The 20825-nt window shown below is 47.9% G+C and overlaps 1 long non-coding RNA gene across 5 annotated transcripts in view; it reads left to right on the top strand.

Moving 5' to 3' along the window:
- The window catches only part of LOC140711247 (uncharacterized), a 100733-nt gene that overhangs the window by 39683 nt on the left and 40225 nt on the right, over positions 1–20825 (top strand). Inside the window, exon 10 of one of the 5 annotated variants that reach the window (XR_012092409.1) lies at positions 16233–16350. The exons of the other annotated variants lie outside the window; for them this stretch is intronic. This is a non-coding gene — a long non-coding RNA (uncharacterized lncRNA). The remainder of the gene's footprint in view (positions 1–16232; positions 16351–20825) is intronic. 5 annotated transcript variants of the gene reach the window in all.

The following is a 20825-nucleotide window of genomic DNA, read 5'->3' as shown; positions in this document are numbered from 1 at the left end:
CACGTGCTTTGCCAATGATTCTGTCATTGGTTTTTGTCTCTGTTGATACATAATATTTTATTTTGTATCTGAAAAATACATATTTTCAGAGTGCATGTGATACCTTGATTCACCCCTATATTGATGAAATCTGTGTACTTGGGATGTCTTTCACTTTAAATATTTTCTTTTCCTTGTGCTGGTTATGTTAAGTTATTCTCTCCTAGCTGTTTTGAAATACACAGTAGATGACCCACTGCCACCCCCCTGCTGATATATCAATAGTAGGTCTCGTGTTCCCATTAGGCTGTGTGTTTGTGCCCGTTACCAGCCTCTGCCCATCCTGCTTATGAGTGGGCTCTGCTGGGCCCTGTTGACCACCTACTCTTGGCCTCCACGAGATCTGTTCTCAGCTCCTGCTTATGAGTGAGAACATGCGCCGTTTCCTTGCTTGGCTCGTTTGCTTAACGTAATGTCCTCTAACTCCATCCATGCTGCCGCGGATGACAGGGCTCTCTGCTGTGTGGTGGAGTATTGCTCCTGTGTATGTTCGGGCCACATTCCCTTCATCCACTGTTGACGGGCACTCAGGTGATTCCAGACCTTGGCTACTGTGGATGGGAGCTGAGAGCAGTCACTGGCTTTATATTCGGGGGACGTGAGCCACTTTGATGTTCTCAAGCAGCCATTCCCCAAAGCCCTCCGTAGAATGCTGCATTCGTTTGTACCCATGGCTTCTTCCACTAGGATGAACAGCTGGGAAGGGGCTTTGAGTGAATGCTTGGGTTTCTGTCTTTAATTGGTACCCAGCTACACTGGCCAAGCAGGGGTCCCAGTGACCCTGGACACTACCTCACATAAGGTCCAAAGATGCAGTTAGGTTCTTTTTTTTAACTTAAAAAAAAAATGCTTTTGACCTGGTTAAGCTATAGCATTATCAGTTAGAGTTTTTCTATATTGGAAAGGTGTATGTTTTATTTTCTAAGAAAGAAAGAAATCCTGTTAAATACTCTAACCACAGATTAAATCGTGTCAAGGAAAGAGGTACTATTTTGGGGGAAAATTACCCCTTCATGTCAAAGATCAAGGAGATGACTTACATTGTTTAATTGAGTTAATTATGAAATCTTAAGTGGTTTTAAGAAGATGAGCTGTGGATGCTGCAAGACATGAGACTGATACTGATTTAATGTTAGTCAGCCCTGACAGAATGTGGGTAATATTTAAAGCTTGCTCCAGTATTGCTTGATAGATTGTAAGTTAATGTAAAGATCTGTTTGACACTTTTATTTTACAAAATATTATTGAGAAAAAGTTTGACAGCCAAGGAATGGCCTTCAACCAATTTCTTCCTAATTTCTATCACCAGAAAATTTTGTCCTGTTAATTCCAGAATTTACTTTTGGAAAGTTCCCATAAGGAGAGCAGAGGTATTGGTGGTTGAATGGTGACTTGAATTTAGGTTAGGATCGTTAAATATTTCATAGTCATGTTTGTCTTGGTGGTTTTAGCAATTTTATATTAAACTTAGAACTGTGAGTCAAACCAAATGTGTTCTTTTGCTTTTGTGATACTCCTTTGTATGACTATACTGGTAAAGAATGATAAAATGTGTATTGGGTATTTTTTCTATGTAGATATTAGGATTTTTAGGGGAACAAATTAATCATTCTTCTAATGTACACTGTGCTGTGTGTTGGGTCCTTTGTATATTAGTTGAATCACTATAATGAGGACCACTTGAAAGTCTGTTTCTATACCAGATCTTTTATATGTTGACTTGTGTTATGCAAAATCCTTCATCCTCTAAGAAGACTAAGCAATGGGTTGGAGGAGAGATTTAATCACCCATTAGGTCTATTCCGAATGCCCAGAATTGAATGCAAGTACTAATTATGTTTTTGAAGTGAGGTGTGTGTGTGTGTGTGTGGTGGACTTCTTTTTAGGTCATGGGAGGGAGGTAAAGCAAAGATGAGATTTGCTGATGAACATTTGTGCATATGCTAGTGGAGAAGTCATATGACTTGACTGCACCTGCGTACTCTGATTTTGGTTTCGTTAGTGTCCGTAGCCACAAGCCTCAGCCGCCTCTGGGACCCATCCTGAGGGGCTGTGGTGAGGGTTATTACAGAGTCGTGTGTCTTAGTGAATGGCACAAACGGCCTTGTGGGCCTACTTTGGCTTTGAACCTGTAGATTGTTAAACTAAGTTTAACATTTTGAGGATTATAAATTGTGATTCTTGTCTAAGAGGAGGTTTTTGTTGTCTCTGAAGACAGGAGCCGTAATACAGATGGTCCCTGGCTCCCAAAGGTTACATTTGTGTTTTTTTTCAACCTTGTGATGATGTGAACTAGTCACACTCAGTGCATTGTTTGGCCCAAGATGGGCTGCCTCTGGATGAACCCATTGTAAGTTGAAACTATTATGTCAAATGCACTTTCTATTTAGGATATTTTCAGCTTACGCTGGGTTTATTGGAACAGTTTCATTCCGTGGTAAGTCAGAGAGCATATGTGCTCATAAAAGTAGAGACAATCTCATAGAGACCGTGAGATATAATGTCTCTGATGTTATAGAGATACGATGAAAACAATCAAGTGGGACTTGGAAGCCTTGGAGGGACCCACATGGGCGGTTCCTGGAATGCAATCCTGAGCGCCACTGGCTCTGGATGTGACATCTGTGCCTTCTGCTTAGCCCAGTGTGTGTTATTGGCTGCTCTCGAGGGCAGAGTGGTCCAGCGTTCCTGTGTTTAGGTGTTTGAGCTGCCTTAAGAGGCTAGGTCAATTCTCACTGGTGTCTTCAGGGCTTTAGGCCTTCTGAACAAGCAGGAGGAAGGGCGACTTTGTAGAGCTTTGGAAATCTCAACAGACTTCAGGGCCATCCCCCTTGGCAGGAGAGAGCCCCACTGGAGGCGAGCAGGGTGCCGTGCGGGCCTGTGCTGGGCCCAGGCATGTACGGACGTTGTGAGGGCCACAGGACACAGATCGGTCTTGGTTCACAACCGGTGTCGATGGCCACGCAGCATTTCTGCCAGGTATATGAGTGCGGGGACTTGGGTTTTGGTGTGTGCGTCCTGGTTGCCTAGTTGCTTGGAAGACCCCTATTCAGACCCCAACCTGAGTCACCGTGACGGGCCTCCTGCTTCACACGCCACACGGAAGCCGTGGCGTCGGTCACTGACACCCACCAGCTGTCAGATGTGCGTGTGTATCTTCCTTGGTCTCGTGATGGGTCTTGTTTTGAGGTTATAGTAAACGTTCTTTACGAGGGGTTTTGGATTTTTTATGTTGTTTGCAAGGAGACAGCAGGGAGTGCTTGAGCAGTGAGATCCCCTTTCCAACCAATGCAATTTCAGATCCCAGCAGGTAATTAAGGCAGCGGAGCTATAGGATCACCTTTCCAACCAATGAGAATTCAGATCCCAGCAGGTAATTACGGCAGCGGAGTGGGTGGCAGAACCCTGAACTGTGGCTGTTCCTGGTGTCTTGCCCCGCGGACAGAGCGTGCTGGGGCCTCCGTGGTCCTCTGTGGGGTGAGTGGAGCGCATGAGCTGGGTGCTGCTGGGCCCTGGCTGGCTCCCCAGCCCGGGGTTTATGCAGCACTCGTTAGACAACTTGGAACCCAGAAAGCAGCACGAGGAGAACGGGATTGTGCCTTTCTGGATCGTTGGTGCTTCCCAGTCTCAGACACTGAGCAGGCTCTGAGGGGTCTCGCCGGGAAGACTTGCACAGTCGGCCCCCAGGGTGGAGTGGGGCTGCAGCGGGTCTTGCAGGAGCTGGAAGTGGGGGTGAATGTCTCGCAAGTGGGACCTTTCAAATGGGCCCAGTAGGATGCATCCGTGGAAATGGTGCCACCTAACGCAGGGCTGCGGCTAGCAGGACCTGAAAGGCTGCAGCGGGCTCTGTTTCTGCTCTCTCTCTCGAGTCTCTGCACGGTTTTCCTTGGTTTTTGTCTGTTTGGAGGACGCTTCCCCCTTTCTTGCGCTTACCTACCCTTCTGAGCTTCCTTGTTGAGTATGACAAAGCCCTGAGAACCATTTTTATCGCATAATTGTGTTATCCTGGTGGCTGGATAAATGACCTGCAAATGTGGGTGACTCAGTAGCTCTGAGGGTGTTCAGTATGCAAGACAGAGGTGGGAAGGAAATGTTCAGGCAGGCATCAGAGGATCTGTTCTCTGCTTCACACTGGGGCCTTGGTTTGCTGAGAGTCTTCACACTCAATCCAAAATGGGGATAATGAAGTCTCACGGATTCGGCTTCAGCTGAGAGCTGCCTCCAGCACAGTCTTGCGTGAGTAACAGTTTCTGTGTTTGGTGCGAAGGGCGGGCGTCAGTTGATCTTATTTGTGGTGATGCTTATGGTGGGTTTTCCGTAAGGAATGTAGACTTTATTAGCTTTGGCAAGGGAATCCTGAGTGATAAATTGGAAGAATGTTTCAGGAAATTCTGGAACCTGCAGTGAATCTGGAGTCTGTATGAAATTGAGATTTGGATTCTCACGATTTCCTAATGCTACCCCGAAACCCAGTAGTTGAGACAGTCGTAGAGCTTCAGTTGTGCTGCCCTGGTTCCCCATTTTAAAAGGAACACGTTGCTTTCATCTAGAATGTTCTGAGCTCTGAGTGCTGCCGGCAGAGTGACCAGCTCTCTGCATCAGAGGGGAAGCCAGGGCTGTGCTCAAGGTGTCGCAGCAGCTGGGAGCTGACCCTGGACTTCAGGCACGTGTGATGCTGAGCATTTTCTGTAATTTCCAAGGGTGTAGTGGTCTCCTTGGCCCTTTACAGGCTTCTGAAGCTTTTGATGTGTCTGTACTTTATAGATTTTTCAGAAGTAGACAGCATTTTCCCACACCCTTGGGCTGAGTTTCATCAGAGGCTGGTGTGTGGGAAGCACCACACCCACATTCTGACAGGGAAGACTCTGGTGCCCAACTGAGGTCGGAGTGGAAATTTGTTCTTCCTTCCCTCCAGTCTGGTCCAGCTGCTCCCTGGTTGCAGAAGAAAATCATGCTTATCCAAGTCGTAGGCAAACCCCTAAATCAAACATTTGTCTTTTTTCTTTAATAGGCCCATTTAGTTTATAAGGGATGATAGGTAGAGAAATGTCTTTTAGGGGAAAATTAATTTCCTTAATTACAGAGAACTTTTTGGATAAAAACTGCAATCAGGAAGCTATTTTGTAACAAGATCTAGTTAAATACTACAGTGGAAAGCTCCTTATATTTGATCTTAAACTTGGGCCCTGTGTGCGTGTCCGCACGCTCGTGCTCATGACGCCAGGCGCAGATGTGAACTACAGGCACAGTACATACTTTCTGGTTGCTTTTTTGAAAGTCTCATTGCTTGGCCTCTCCGACTCAAATGTTGAGTTACGTTGATCCTGTTCAGAATGTTCATCCCTCCGTCTAAGGTCCAGTCGTCTTTCAGGGAGGAACCGTCTTCCTCATCTCTGTCTCCTACAGTATTGTATATTTAATAGTCAAATATTTATAGGTTACATGGGTACATGGGTGACTGATCTGTTCATTGGGAGGAAAACGATGCCAATTTTCACATCATTATAATGCACTTGTTAAATGATTGTTAGTATAATGAAGTTTCCATGGCAAAAGAGGCTTTGCAGATGTGAGTGTAATGGACAGTGAGATGGGGGAGGACCCTGGGTTGTCCAGGTGGGTGCAGTGTTCTCACATGTGCCTTGATGAGAGGGAGTACGAGGGTCTGCCTCAGAGGAGGAGACCTGAGGACGAGATAGAGGCCAGAGGGCTGTGGGGCTGAGGGCGAGTGTGGGGCAGGGGCCGGAGGGGTGCAGGGCTGAGGCCGGGGCAGTGGTAGGAGGGGTGTGGGGCTGTGAGTCAAGCTGCATGGTGGCCTCTATGAATTGGGAGACTCCAGGCAGGAATACAAGCTACTGACCCCTTGACTTCAGCCCTGGGACTCCTGACTTCCAGGGCTGAGAGGAGGTTTGCATTTGTGGTAATTTGTTGCAGCAGCAATAGGAAGTTAATGCATTGTATCTGTTCTTCACCTCCAAACCTTTGAAAAGTAGCCCTGTTGTATTGGCCTTTTGTGTGCCCTAAATTCTAATGAGACGGTTTGTAGGAAATAATGGACACAAACGATGACAGAACAAAAAGTTGGACACAAGCAGTGTCTTCTGCGGTTCTGTACTTTGGGTCTGTGAAGTTAGATTTCGGTCAGAGAGTGTGTGGTCTTGTTCAGCGTATACCTGGAGTACTTGTTCAGAGCTCCTTGGGGGGTGGTCTTTAACACTGTTAGGATTAAAACTCCAAGCACATCAGGGCCAGAGTTCCTGAGTCAGTGTTAGGCGACCTTTGAATAAGAGTTGGCATGTAGAATCTGCCCACTTTACTAGTATGAAGCAGCAAAATCTTTTTTTTTTATTTTTTGAGGTGGAGTCTGTCACCCAGACTGGAGTACAGTGGCGAGGTCTTGGCTCACTGCAACCTCCACTGTCTGTGCTCAAGTGATTCTCCTGCTTCAGCCTCCAAATTGTATGATTTATTTTCCTGTTTTATTTACTAGTATGTGAAAACTCTGCAAACTTTATTAATACAAAAGACATGCCAGAACTTAGGAGAATCTGGCATTTTCCCATGCAAATTAGTAGTGATGTGGAATTCCTGGGCTGGTTTGGTTTTATAAGACATGGGGCGGATTCTTTGCCTAATTTCTGTGGAGCTAACAATTGTTAATCACCCAGCACTCTTACCTCCCCCAACAGCTCAGGTGAGGGGGGTGTTATCCCTACTGTCGTGATGAGAGGCAGGAGACTGAGGCTTAGATGAGCAGGTGACACATTACTGTCCAGCCCCACCCACCCTGTAGTTTCCTGCCATGGCTCAGTTATCTTCCTGCAAGAAAGGACAGACACCCTGGTGCTGGGTAGAATTCCTTGTGAACCCCTTTCCAACCTCCAGGGAGTTCTTGTTTCACAGTGGTGGCTCATGGGGAGTCCTCTGGCCCACTGAGAAAAGTGACTCATGTTGTGACATTACTGCCTCTGTCCGGTTGCTGTTGATTGGGTGATTTGTAAAGAGACATTTATTGCTCACAGCTCTGGAAACTGGAAAGTCCAAGGTCAAGGCAGTCCAAGGTCAAGGCACCTGCACATCTGGTGCCCCAGGGCCTGTGACTCACAGAGGGCAGCATCTCGCCGGGTCTTGCATGGCAGCGGTCGTCTCGTCAGAACTCAGGTGGTGGAGGAGCAGGCCTCCCAACAAGGACACCAACCCCAGTCCTGAGAGCAGGACCTCCCAAGGACCCCACCTCTTAATGTATCCCATCAGAGATGGTTTCAGCATGAGGTTTAGGGGACATTCAGGCCAGAGCCATTGCTCTGCTGTGGTGTTAGGGCTGCATGGCATCATTACTGCAGCAGAGCCACAGCTTCTTATCTGCATTTGCTGCAGGAGGAAGGCACAGGTGCCTGTGCAAGTTGGGGTTCGGTGCAAGAAGTGGAGACCCTCTGGGAATCTTAGCAGGAGGAACTTAAAGGCTTTGAGAACTGACACTTTAGGACTGTAGTTTTCTTCAGACTATAAAAACCTTGGTGTGTGACAATACTGAACATTGCCTGAGCCCTGTGATCCTGTAAAACAGTGATGGTTAAGACACTCCCCCTCCCCACAACTGCGCCCCCACTTTTACTGCAAGAAGCCCCTTCCCATGTGGCTTAGGCTGACTGGCGGATGACCATTTACCGAGGGCAAGGCCAGATACAGGCCTTCAAACCCCCCTTCTCTGCCTTATGAATGATTAGCTAAACTGCCTGTTCCCACTAATCAATCACCTCCCACCTTGAAATGGTTCTTCGTGGTGCGGTTGCGCCTAGGGGGGTGGACTTGTCTTTGACTGTCGCCTTCCACAGACGACAGTTAGGGTGGGCAGGAAAGAATTCTCTGCTACAGGTCTGCATTCCAGGCTGTTTCCAGAACTGGGAATTCTGGGGCCCTGGAGTCTGGGAATGGATTTCTAGTTTCCCAGCTTCAGGTGGAGTTGAAATTGAGTGAGGCAACCCACCACACCCATCTGGAGCCAGGAACTAGAGCCATTTTTAAAGTGGCAGTTTCTCCATAAGATTACCCAAAAAATGTGCTCAGCACGTTTCTTTCTTTCTCATATGCATTTGGCCATCTAAAATGGGAATGGTGGTTTTTGGAAGCATGGATGTAGTTTTAAATTTTGAGTATTGTAAACCTTAATGTAGCTTCTTAAAATGTTTGACTGATTATCTAGAGATTTACTAAACCTTTGGAGTGGTAATAATGAGTTGATCTATATGACTTTGCTTTCTATGATGCAATGAAAGTACTCTAGTTAAAACCTCTGCAGTTGGGTCAGCACGTGATTGACCAAAACACATTCTGCTTGGGTTTCTTTAACCAAACAAGGGAATAGAGTGTAGACTGAAGTGGCAAATTCATTTCAGAGCATGCCAGAGCCCTCAGTGATTGAGCAGCCTTCTCAGGTGAACGTGTAACGTGCCGTGAGTCTTGGCAAGCCTGGCTACTGATGTGTGCACGTGACACCACAGAGCCACACCTAGGAAGATGTGGTTTCTGTAACAAGCTTTGGAAAACCAAAGTTCAACTTAATTATCCAACTTTGTTACAGAAAAAGCTTAGACCAGATAGCCAAAGACCTGATTGTTTCATGGTTGAGACATGGTTATAAAATTGCCCTTACTTGGTGCCAATCAGTGTTGGTCCACAGTGATACTCTTCCAACCTCACTGAATAGTTTGGAGACTGATATGAGACTGTGAAAATCTCCTTAAGGTGAAAAGGGCTCTGGGGCACCCGGGAATGTCCACACACCCGTGGCCATTCCCCTATAAGGTGGAGAGGACGGCTGGGTCACGCGGGAGCATCAGCACACCCGTGGCCGTCCTCTTTAAGACGGAAGGGGCTGCTGGGGCGCCCCGCAATATCTGCACACCCGCGGCCATTGTGGCTGTCCCCCTTTCTGCTCAGTCACCTCTGTGTTCCCGCATTCAGGCTTTGGGACACTCATGAACAGCTCGTCCCCTGTACTGGTGAGGAAGGAGTGGGAGGTTGTTCTGAGGCTCTGTCACTGTCTGCCCTGTCATGAGCTGGGCAAGGCAGTGGCAGTGACCCTGGAGGAGTCTGGTCAGGGAGGGCTCCGGCAGGAAGTGCTGAGGCTTGAAGTGGCTCTGCCAGTCGTAACCAAATGTCTTCCCTCTTATTTCCATGATTCCTTCTAGTTCTGCACCTTGCACTGCAGTGTCTCTGTGTATCTATAAATACATGTGAGTTATGATACAGGTGTCTCTTTCTCCTCTGTCTGGGGCTGGGCCCAGGGAGTGAAGTGCAAGACCCCCTTACTGCTGGATGCCCACCAGCACGAGGCACTGCCTGCCCTGCTGATAAATGCCTACAGCGAGTCCTGGAAGCCTCCTTCTGAGCACCTGGCCTGTTAACGGTGTATATGGGAGACAACTGAGCTCCCCTTGCCCCACGCTGAGCAGACTAGGGAGGTGGCGGCAGCACTGCCTCCATGGTGCATCCTTGGTGCATGGAGGAAAGTGTGTTCATGCTTAAAACACAGCCCATCCTCTCAAAAGCAGGGTGACAACCACATTTACTTCTGGAATCTTAAAAAAGGGCCTGTCTCTTTGAGAGAAGAACGTGGCATGTATGTGTGTACCTGCTTTGTGTTTTTTTTTGAGACTATTTCCCTCTGTCACCCAGGCAGTGCGGTCACCAGGAGTGCGGTGGTGCGATCTCAGCTCACTGCAAGCTCTGCCTCCCGGGTTCATGCAATTCTCCAGCCTCAGCCTCCCAAGTAGCTGGGACTACAGGCACCCGCCACCACGCCTGGCTAATTGTTTGTATTTTTAGTAGAGACGGGGTTTCACCGTGTTAGCCAGGACGGTCTCGGTTTCCTGACCTCGTGATCTGCCCACCTCAGCCTCCCAAAGTGCTGGGATTATAGGTGTGAGCCACCGTGCCGGGCCGTATGTGTGTACCTCTTTACAAGTCTTGCCCGACCTTTGCATTTAAAAATTATTGAAAAACTTAAGGATGTAACTGACAAGAACTTTATAGGTTTCTCCAAGTAAAAATTTGGAAAAGTTAAGTGAACCCATAATGTGTTTTATTTCTATGAGTCCCACACTTGGATTTTTAAATGTGGGCAAAACATCTGTATGTTCTTCAGCCTGATTTCCGTGGAATCGTGAATGAAACCTGCTGAAGTTGCCGTGCGGATTTTGTTATGTGGCGGTGACAAGTGGGGCTGGTCATCAAACAACTGGAGGGATCCCTGTCCTTTCTGTGCTCCTGTTGGACACTAGGCACGTGCTTGGGTGTTTTCTGTGTGTGTGGACAAGATGAGGACAGAATTTCCAGATTCACACGGTGGTATCTTCTCCCTTTTCTGTTAAAACGTGTCTTCTGCTGCTTCTACATAGACCAAGTGTTTCTTTCTCTTGCCTGTCTACATAAACGCTGTTTAACAAAAACCGTATTATAGACATGTGAAGCTGAATTCCACATGATAAAGCAGATAGAGATGACTGAGTATACTGTTTTGTGGAAGGAAGGTTTAAAATGATTTTTAACTTTTTCCCTGAAATAGGGAATACTTTTAACTTTTTCCCTGAGATAGGGAATAATGAAATGGGAAAATAATTAAATTTTCCCATGTAATTGTTAGATTATATTGAATTATTAGATTATTCATGTATTGCAAGGGAAAAAGGAACTAGATCACCCCATGTACTCAAATGAAAATTTAAAGGGTATGGGCGAGTTCATTTGAACTCCTTTAATTTGTTTTTGTTTGTTTGTTTTTGACAGTCTCACTCTGTTTCTCAGGCTGGGTGTAGTAGTACAATGACAGCTCACTGCAACCCCAACCTTCTAGGCTCAAGTGATTCTCCTGCCTCAGCCTCCCCAACGGCTGGGATTTACAGGCGTTAACCACCACACACAGCTTATCACCTCTTGGAGACTAGCTTTGAGTTTGGGCATTCATTGAACTATATTTTGGTTAATTCTCAAAGTTTGTCACTGTTTATCTTTAATTTGCTAAAAATCTACATGTATTGTAAAATGCGTTACATTTCCTTAGCATTCACGGATTCCCCGTTAGTGGGGCAGAGACACAGAAGGGCAGAAGGCGTTCGGACATCATCAGGGTTGCAGTTGAGTCCTTGCCCCGAACACACTGGAGCTCTGGGCTCTGTGGCCCCACGGGAGTACTCTGTCCACTGAGGGGGCCGGGTTACCTGGAAGGTCCCTCCAGCCTCTGCAATTTTGCCCTTTTCAGGTTAACATCTCATTGTTGTCCTGGACAGCACTGCCTTTCGTTCACTGACCCACGAGTGAACAGCTGGTCAGTGGCCAGTGCTGCTTCCTTCAGCTGGGAGGTGGTGATGTGATAACACTTCCATGGAATTTGGTTCTTGGTGTATTAAGGGTTCAGTTGTATGTTTATTTTTATTTTATTTTATTTTATTTTATTTTTTATTTTTTATTTTTTATTTTTTATTTTTTTATTTTTTATTTATTTTTTATTTTATTTTTTATTTATTTATTTATTTATTTTTTATTTTTTATTTTATTTTATTTTGAGACGGAGTCTCGCTCTGTCGCCCAGGCTGGAGTGCAGTGGCGCAATCTCGGCTCACTGCAAGCTCCGCCTCCCGGGTTCACGCCATTCTCCTGCCTCAGCCTCCCGAGTAGCTGGGACTACAGGCGCCCGCCACTGCGCCCGGCTAATTTTTTTTTCTATTTTTAGTAGAGACGGGATTTCACCATGATCTCGATCTCCTGACCTTGTGATCCGCCCGCCTCGGCCTCCCAAAGTGCTGGGATTACAGGCGTGAGCCACCGCGCCCGGCCTGTATGTTTATTTTTAATCTGCACCTCTGAATTGGTCTTTTGATTGCAAAGAGATTGCTTACTGGATTTGTTTCTGAATATTTCGTGGATAACAGGAGAACCTTGGTTATCTGTGTGTTCATTTAATGTGTTTTTGCCTGGCATTTATTTGGGTGTGTTAGCCCTTAGCCCACTTTCTGTGTGTGGTGGAGTCATTGAAATCATTTATGTGAAGTGTCTCTTCTATTAAGGCCAGAGGACGTGGGGTGGTGTCTCCCTAAACTAGGGGGAAATGGCATTGTTCTGCCCTCCTCCCTGGGAAAGCTGGTGTTTCCAGGTCTCTGAACTTGGCTCCCACACTGGGAGAGTGGCTGTGGCTTCTGGAGCCCGTTTTGTGCGGGACTGACTCCTTCACTTGCTTTATTCCTCACTGTCTTTGCTGCTTTATGACGCAGGGATGAGGAAGTTGGGCCCAGGGGCCTTGACTATGCCTGAAGGACCCGATGCAGAAAACTCCTGGTGGGAAGGATGTTCCTTGAGGGCAGCTTTTGGAGTCTTTTCCTACTTTTAACTGAGAAGCAGCTATTCACATGGTTCTATTCTGCTGGTATGTTTCAAAATAATTGGCGTAGAGTTGCGAAGATGTCCGAGACACCCATGATCCACTCCGGGCCAGTGCCGGGCATTGTGCTCAGATGCCTTCAGACCGCATTCACATGCCAAAGATTCTTGCTTGGTTATTCTCAAACTTATGAGAATCTAAAACGCGAGGCACGGTATGGATTTTCTTTTTAGCCCCCATGACTTTGCCTTGTATTTTGGGCATGAATGACTTCATCAAGGGGAAAGAATTTGAGGAAGGAGCCTCTGAGGCTAGGAGGGGGTGGGAAGGGGCGGGGGGAAGAGGAGGGAAAAGGAGCTGTAGAGAGAAGAGCCAGGCTGGGGCTGGGGCATCTCCCCATGATGCTCCCCCACCCCTGGCGCGAGGCCCCAGGGACTGACTGATTTTCCCACAGGAAATGTGCATGATTGCGTGTCTGTTTTGTGGGCTGGCCATTTGGATTGAGGGAATGTCTGTGTTGTGATTCCTTATTGATTCAAAGGTTGGAAAGGTTTGTGCTTAATACAGGGGTCTCTTGGTGCGATGGGAAATGTGATCGCAGCCGCCTTCAGGGTGGGGAGAGCCCTTGAGGCCCTCAGTGGTGGCCGGTGTCGGCCTTCGCTTTCCTGGGTGAGCTGCCCTCAAGGTGGGAAGGGAGGCCCTCGGTGGTGGCCTCTGTTGGCCTTCGCCTCCCTGGGTGAGTGCTGTTCCATCCCCGGCTCTCCGACTCCTTGCCTGGCACCTTCCTCGTTGGAGACCGTGATCCATGAACTTTTTCCACGCGTGTCCTGCAGACTAGTGCTGACTGCAGGTTCAGGAGTGGTCAGAGGAGGCCAGAGGAGGCCCTCGTGATGCGAAGCTAAGCCTTTAATGATGGCGCTGTTGAGTGCATGAGCCGCGTCAGCCCAAGAGTCTGGGTAAGAGGGAACCTTGGGGTGTGGAGGGAAGACTGGACAGATGGGTGCTTTCCTCGGCCCCCGGGAGCACGGCCAGGTCTGTGCTCAGACCTCCTGGTTTCTCCCATATTTCCATAAATAGCAAGGGAAGGACTTGGGGGCACCCAGGGACCTCAGGGGTATAAGCTGTGTCCTCCCGTGGCCCCAGTTGTGGCCAGTGACGTTATTCTCTTTAACCTCAGGCTTATTTTCTATAAAAACACAAAGGGACAGAAGTAGTTCAAGGGCCTCTAAAGACTTACGTAATTGTTAATAGGCCTAATTTTATGCTTTCTTATGTATTAAGAGCAAATCATGAAACAAACTCATTTCTGTTTGAAGAAATCTTTACTGCTCTCATTTTTGTGGCAAGCAGCATTGATTCTTTGCTTAGTGAGTGTTAGTGCCCTCCTGCCTAGTGCTGCTGCCTGGTGTGTCCTCGCACACACCTCTGTCCATTGGTCTCCGTTCACCTTTCCGCCTAGAATTGTAGGAGGGGTGCTGGGATCTTAGGGCTGGAAAGAAACTCTGAAGACCACTTTCAGGGACGGCTTTTAGTCAGGGCTTCCAGAGAGACAGCCAGCCGGGTGTGCGTGTGTCTCCAGGGCGAGGCTTGTTGCAGGGGCTACAGTGTCCAAGAAGCCCCAGGACACACAGCCTGCAAGCTGGAGTCCTGGGAGGGTGTGGCTTGAAGACTTGAGAAGCGGAGGGTGCAGATCCCACCCGGGTCTGAGGAGCTGAGACCCAGGAGCACGGGCTGCAGAAGACAAATGTCACTGGCCCATCAGCCAGACAGGTGGAGTGAACCCAGTTTTCCCGCCTTGCTGTTTTACTCGGGCCCTGGGTGGATAGGGTGGTGCCCCCCACACCGGCGAGGATGGGTCTCCACTCAGTCCAGAGGCCAACATGCATCTCACACAGAAATAATGCAGAACCAGCCATCTGGGCACCCTAGGCACGCTCAGGTTGATGCACAAAACCAACTCCGTGCGTGGCCCTGACGTCTGCGTGTTCGCATCACTCCACGCACATTACTCGGTCGTCGCCTTGGTGAGTTTGTAAGCTCATTGTGTGGTTCTGGGGCTCTTTGTCCCGGGTGGTAGTGGTAGTGATGTCATCACCACCCAGCTCAGGTATGAAAGGTGATGGCACCAACGGCTCCTTGTTTCTCAGACACTTGAGCGGGTGCTCTGTGCAGCCAGTTCCACCTGCAGCAGCATCTGTTCCCTATGCCGATTCCATTCGGAGTATGTGCCTCCCTTCTGTTGAGGGTGCAGCCTTCTTTCAGGGAAGAACTGTGTCCTGTTCGCCTATATCTCCTGTTGTGTATCTCATGGCTGAATAAGTAGCTATAGGATACCTCGGTGGCTGAATGATAAGTTCATTGGAAAGAAAACTTTATAATCTTTTTTTCTTTTTGGGATGGAGTTTCACACTCAACGCCCAGGCTGAAGTGCAATGGCACGATCTTGGCTCATTGCAAACTCTCCCTCCTGGGTTCAAGTGATTCTCCTCCCTCAGCCTCCCAAGTAACTGGGGCTACAGGCGTCTGCCACCATGCCTGGCTAATTTTCGTATTTTCGTTAGAGAAGGGTTTTCACCATGTTGGCCAGGCTAGTCTTAAACTCTTGACCTCAGGTGATGCACCCACCTCGGCCACCCAAAGTGCTGGGATTACGGCCATGAGCCACCACACCCAAGAACTTATTACCATTTTTTTAAAAATCATAATGGGCTTGTTAAATGCTTACATTGTTTATTTTTAAAAATGTTATCTGTGACCTTTTAGCTTTTCATAGCACTTCTCGTGTGAGTATTTAAAAAAGGCCCTTTAGTCGTGGGGGAGAAGCGGTTATCCCTTTCAGCAGAGGGAGATGGAGGAACAGGCCCTGGTGGGTCTGAGCACAGGCAGTCACCCCAGCCTTGGTGCTTGCTTAGGTCTGTTCTCCGTTCACCGTAGCCGCATCCACTCTCATTGTCAGCTTAAAAATAAGCTTTTTCCTCTTTCTAATCAGAACAGTTAGTTTGTTAACCATCACGTTAAGGTATCGAGAATGATGGCTTTCAGGCCTCAGATATGACACAAGTAATAAATGCAGCTGACCCTGAACCACATAGGTTTTGAGCTTCGAAGGAACACTTATGTTAATTATTTTCCAACCAAACCCTTACTGAAAACACCTGGCTTTGTGGAGGGCCGACGTTTCCTACATGCGGTTCCATAGGGTGGCCGTGGAGTCCTGTGGATACGTAGATTTGGGTAAACTCGGGGGGTGTTCTGGAATCCATGTCCCTGTGTATACAGAGGGACAACTGCAGCTTTTTAAAAGTTTGTGTCCTGCCTTATCCTAAAACGGCTCCAAGGTGGATGCAAAATTATTTCATTGTTTTGATTTTCTTGGTGGGATATTGATGTTTATTCTTCAGTGTCTAAAATCCTGAGTGAACAGAGTTACCACTTCAGGAACAAAGCCAGTCTGGAAACACATACTGAGATATCCACCTCTTCTTCATGGTTTCACAAAAGGCCATGATCATATTTTATTCAGTTGAACTATAGGAAACTGGCAGTATTTGCTGTTTTTGGCCTACAAAATGGCAAGTGTGTACGATATTAAAAACAAAGGCTTCCTGGATGGGGAAAATAGGAATCGGTGAGAACCTGAAGTTGTCTGTCATGGCCTCTGAGTCACAGGTAAATAAACCTGCGTGAGGGGAAGTTGGTTGTACAGTATTTTCCTTCTGTTTTGAGACTGTCAGAAAAAGGTCAGTTCCATTGCGTTGGGTCCCTTTTCCTCACCTTTGCTGCATAGGGGATTTGCCATTATACCTCTTGTTTCCAGTGCCCAAGAGGCTGATGCCACATAGAAGACCTGCAGGTCGGTGGATGTGAAACAGGCATCGGACACGCTGTGCACCTTGGGACGCATCTGAGAAGTGCGTGCTTGCGGCAGGTCTGAGGTGAGGGCGTGTTCCATCTCCTCTCCCTTCTCTGGCTTTGCAGGCCTTTGAAGTTGGTCCTGGAAAGTGAAATTAGTTAATGCTGATTTAAGCTCCAGGTCAAAGTCGGGGGGCCGAAGAGACCCGCCCTTCACTAGGGGTGTGAAGCATTGGACCCTCCCATCAGGAGGCAGCAGGTACTCGAGAAAGCCCCACATGCCCTCCAGTTCCCTTATGTTGAAATTTTTTGTACTCGGCCATGCCGGGTCATTTTGGGAGGTAAATGGGGCGTTCACATGGGGGTGTGCAGTATTGTTAGGTGTCAGGTGTGAGAGTTGAATTTGTAGAAGCTGTGCGGATAGGAAAGGGCGTGGCAGGGAGTGCTGTTTACAGGGAGCAGATTTAACGTGAGGTCTGTGCTCTGCCTGGGTCCATGTCTGACCGGTGTCTCCCAGTCTGCAACAGGACGTTCACGTGACTCGGCGCCATCGTCCCACTCTGTGTAGACGTCTGAGGATCTGTCCGCAGCTGCTCTGTGAGAATGAGTTGTGATAATTAACTGAGAAACAGTGAACAAATCCTGAATTTGTTAGCACTGGTTCCACGGCCACTTCTGCCGTGGTTGGAGTCATTCATAATAAAGTCTGCTGGACTCCTATGCAGAGCTCTGAATTTCAGAGGCCCTTTAACTTGGCAGCTAACCAGCCGCTTCCTTCAGAAGACATTTGAGTCTCCTTTACCTACCAGGGTGACTCTGGGAGTTTGAAGATGAGTGAGACAAGCCCTCCGTGTCTTGTGGATTTTGCTGTCCAGAGGGGAGACAGATGTGGATGGTGAAGGGGGCCCTATCAGAGGTCAGCGCATGTCAGTTTTGTTTCTTCAGCACTTGCTATGTTCAGGCGGTGCCCCGGGCCATGTGTAGAGCATCTGGGGACCCTGCCCATGGCATCCCAGGCACAGCTAACATCTGCGCCATCTTCGTACTTGGCCTGAGTTTTGGGGAAGTACCGAGGATGGCTTCTGCCTTTGCTGGAGAGAGTTGGAAGTCAGGGCAGCCCTCCACAAGGAGATGATCGCCAGCTGATTCCTCAAGAAAGAGAGGTGGTCCCCACATGGGCAAAGCAGGGCAGCATGCACAGACCTGGGTGTAGGGTCTGGGGCAAGTGCATCTGAGTGGGGTCTGCTGGGAGACAGCAGGGGTGAGGTGTGAAGGCAGTTGGAATTGACAGGATAAATTATCACTAAGGCGATGCTGGGAAAACATAAAATTGGGACTCTCTGGGGTAAACGTGGACTTAGGGTGACCCTGGGCGTGGGTGTTTTCAGGCTCTGAAGGCAGAGATTTAAGAAATTGGGGCAGAGCTGAGCCCCAGATGAGGATGAAGACCACCCTTGGGATGTTAAATGAGACAGGGGTGGAAATCCAGTGAATATCCTGAGGTCAGTCCAGCAGGAAGGCAGCAGAGGAGACCGGTGTCCTCAAAGGCCCCTTGGGCCTGTCTCTCAAAGTGCTGGGATTACAGGCATGAGCCACTGCTCCCTGCTGATACTTTTAAAATTTCTAAGCTACTCTCTCTCATACCCACTCCCGTATTTATTTTTTTTAGACCAGGTTTATGGCTATATTTTTTCCAAGGGAATCAAAAAGTTACCTGTTTGAAGTACAAATAACACCGTGTTTAAAAACCAAAAATGCTAATTTGCATAGAAGTTTCCAAATACCCAGTTGGTTTGAGCCTTGCATTGCAGTGTCACTACCTGCTCTTAAATTTCTACACGATGTATAGATAGCGAGGCAGGGGTACGGCTCGTACATCTTCAGGTTTCGATTCTACTAACTTAGGCTATATTTTCATTTATTTTGGCACACCTGTGGGTGTGGCAAGCAATGCCAGGGTATTTATTTTGAAGCTTGTCCAACAACAGTTGGGAAGATTTTCACATTTTTAGAATTTTCATAGTAATAGTTATAATTTACAAAGAATTTAAAATTGTGTAGTCATTATTTTGCTTTTTTTCTGGATGTGCCCCAAAACAGGATTGCTAAATATCATTCTACATCACAGGATTCAGAACAGTACCCTTTTGGAGCAGATGCCTGTAATCGAGGAATTCCGCCTAGTCAGTTCACTTTAAACGTGTTTAAAAGGTTTTCTTTATCCTAGTTGGCACCTGTGGCTATAGTTTGTTTTCACTGCTGAGGAATATTCCACGATGGAAACCGTAATTCATCCGTTTTTCATATCGGTGGACATTTGGATTGTTTTGGGAGGGTGTGTATGTCTATTCAGCCTTCATTTTTTCAGGATTTTTTGTAGAAGATAATGTAACAGTGTAACATCCTCTGGTACAGAGCCAACACGAACCCTGATGACAGCCACACAGACTCACACACAGACTCTCAGGCCTTGTTACCAACGCACAGAACCATTTTCTTAAGTTGAAACACAGTAGCAGAACCTGAAGCCATGTGAACGGGTCCTCCGATCTTACACTTGGAATTCACTTTTTATTACTATGTCTGCCAATTAGGAAGCATATCAATTATACAGAAAACTGAGAATGTAAAATTATACGTTTATAACAGAAAAAACCTTATTTAATACCCTAGAACATATGGCTATGTTTTTCCCTCATGCCCCACCACTGTTTTCTTTGCTTGAAATGGGAAATGATACTTGAAGGTGGTTTTCTAGCGACTGTTAGGCTGGCATAGTTCTTCAGAGACAGAGGATGTAAAGCACATGGAGAATTTCTGTTTGTGGAATGTGATTTCCCGGTCACCTCATTCAGACTGCCACCGCCTTCCCTTCTGGTCGCCTGCACCGTGGGACGTCTGAGGAGGTCCCTGTTTCATCCTCTGGAAATTCTGAAAAGGAAGGAGAGGAGGGCGTGCAGGGTGTGGTGCATTTGTGTTGGTCCTTCGAGCTTTTATTTGGAGTCTCGGCTGCCTTGGTGGTTCCTGCCTTTATGTCCCTAGCTCGTGGCTTCGTCCTTGTGTCTAACTCACAAGCAGACAGATGGAAAGGGAAGTTGTATTCAGCCAACAGCTTGATGTTATTCTCAAGGCTCAAATCAACTAGGTATTTGGAGACTTCTGTGCAAATTGGCATTTTTGGTTTTTAAACATGGTGTCTTATTTGTACTTGAAATGGGTAACTGGTTCTCTGGGAAAAAAATATAGCCATAAAGCTGGTTCTTTAAAAAAAAAAAAAAAAAAAAAGGAGTGGGTGTGAGAGAGTGGCTTAGAAATTACACCAGTAATGGTTGGGCCTGGTGGCTTACGCCTGTAACTCCAGCACTTTGAGAGGAGGAGGCAGGTGGATCCCCTGAGGTTAGGAGTTCCAGACCAGCCTGGTCAACATGGTGAAACCCCGTCTGTACTGAAAATATGAAAATTAGCCGGACATGGTGACAGGCACCTTGTAATCCCAGCTACTTGGGAGGCTGAGGCAGGAGAATCACATGTACCCGGGAGGCAGAGGTTACAGTGAGCCGAGATCGCGCCACTGCACTGCATCCTGGGAGACAGAGCAGAAATTCCATCTCAAAATAGAGGGGGGGGAAAAAAAACACCGCAGTAATGGAAACCTGGTTGCGTCATTTGTGATGGAGATGGCGGATTATTTCCTTTTTAGTGACAGGATGAATTGGATATGTTTGCAGTATTGATCTTGACAAGGGAAGTGGTGAGAACCAAATGTGCCTCCCAGCTTGGGCCTCGCCGTTGGCAGAAGACCGTGGCGGGCAACAGACTGGAGACTCGGAGAGCGAGGGGAGAATTCTCAGGCCTTGTCGCTGGTGCAGTGTGTGCTTCTGGACTCCTGCTGGAGGGAGCGGCCCCTTTGCCTTGCAGGCTTTGGTGCAGTGGAGACCTTAGGACCTGCCCCTCCTGGCACACCTGTGGGTGTGGGGAGCAGTGCCAGGGCTGAGGCACAGGTGCTGAGCCCGGAATGTGGGACGGCAGAGGCTGCACACGCCGGCAGGCGTCTGCTCCAGCAGCCGGGGGTTTCTGCAAGGGGGCGGGGGTTGGTTTTCCTCCTTGAATTTGGGTGGGGAGGGTGTCCTGGGGTGCTGTGTCTGCGCTTGTGTTGCTCTGAGGTCAAGTTGTGGCCCCGAGTCCCTGTCCCTCTGCCAAAGTGAGGGTTTGCCCATTTTTAGGTGAGATTTCCCTTGGGTCCAGGTCTCTAGGAGTGGGGTGCATTCCAAGGGGGCGTGAGCACGGTGGACGCGCGTGGGCCTCTTCCTCTCCCCTCAGCGACTGGGCTGTGTGTGAAGAGCTGCCCAGCGGAATCAACCTCCTGCCTGGTGTTTCATTCACCACAAATCGTTCTCACTGTGCACTCCTGAGTCAAATGTAATCCAGGAATGGAATGTGCTGTTGCTGGATGCCGCACACAGCATCAAGAGCTTAGTTGGGGATTATATGATCTTACCCCACACCTTAAAAGTAAAGACTATGGTTGTCAAACCTCTGAGGCCAAGCCAAGCCATCG

The sequence above is a fragment of the Chlorocebus sabaeus genome, unplaced genomic scaffold (genome assembly GCF_047675955.1).
Source record: "Chlorocebus sabaeus isolate Y175 unplaced genomic scaffold, mChlSab1.0.hap1 unalloc_scaffold_392, whole genome shotgun sequence".
NCBI classification, from domain to species: domain Eukaryota; kingdom Metazoa; phylum Chordata; class Mammalia; order Primates; family Cercopithecidae; genus Chlorocebus; species Chlorocebus sabaeus.
The sequence above is the reverse complement of the archived record's forward strand: the minus strand, read 5'-3'. Positions and strand labels throughout refer to the sequence as shown.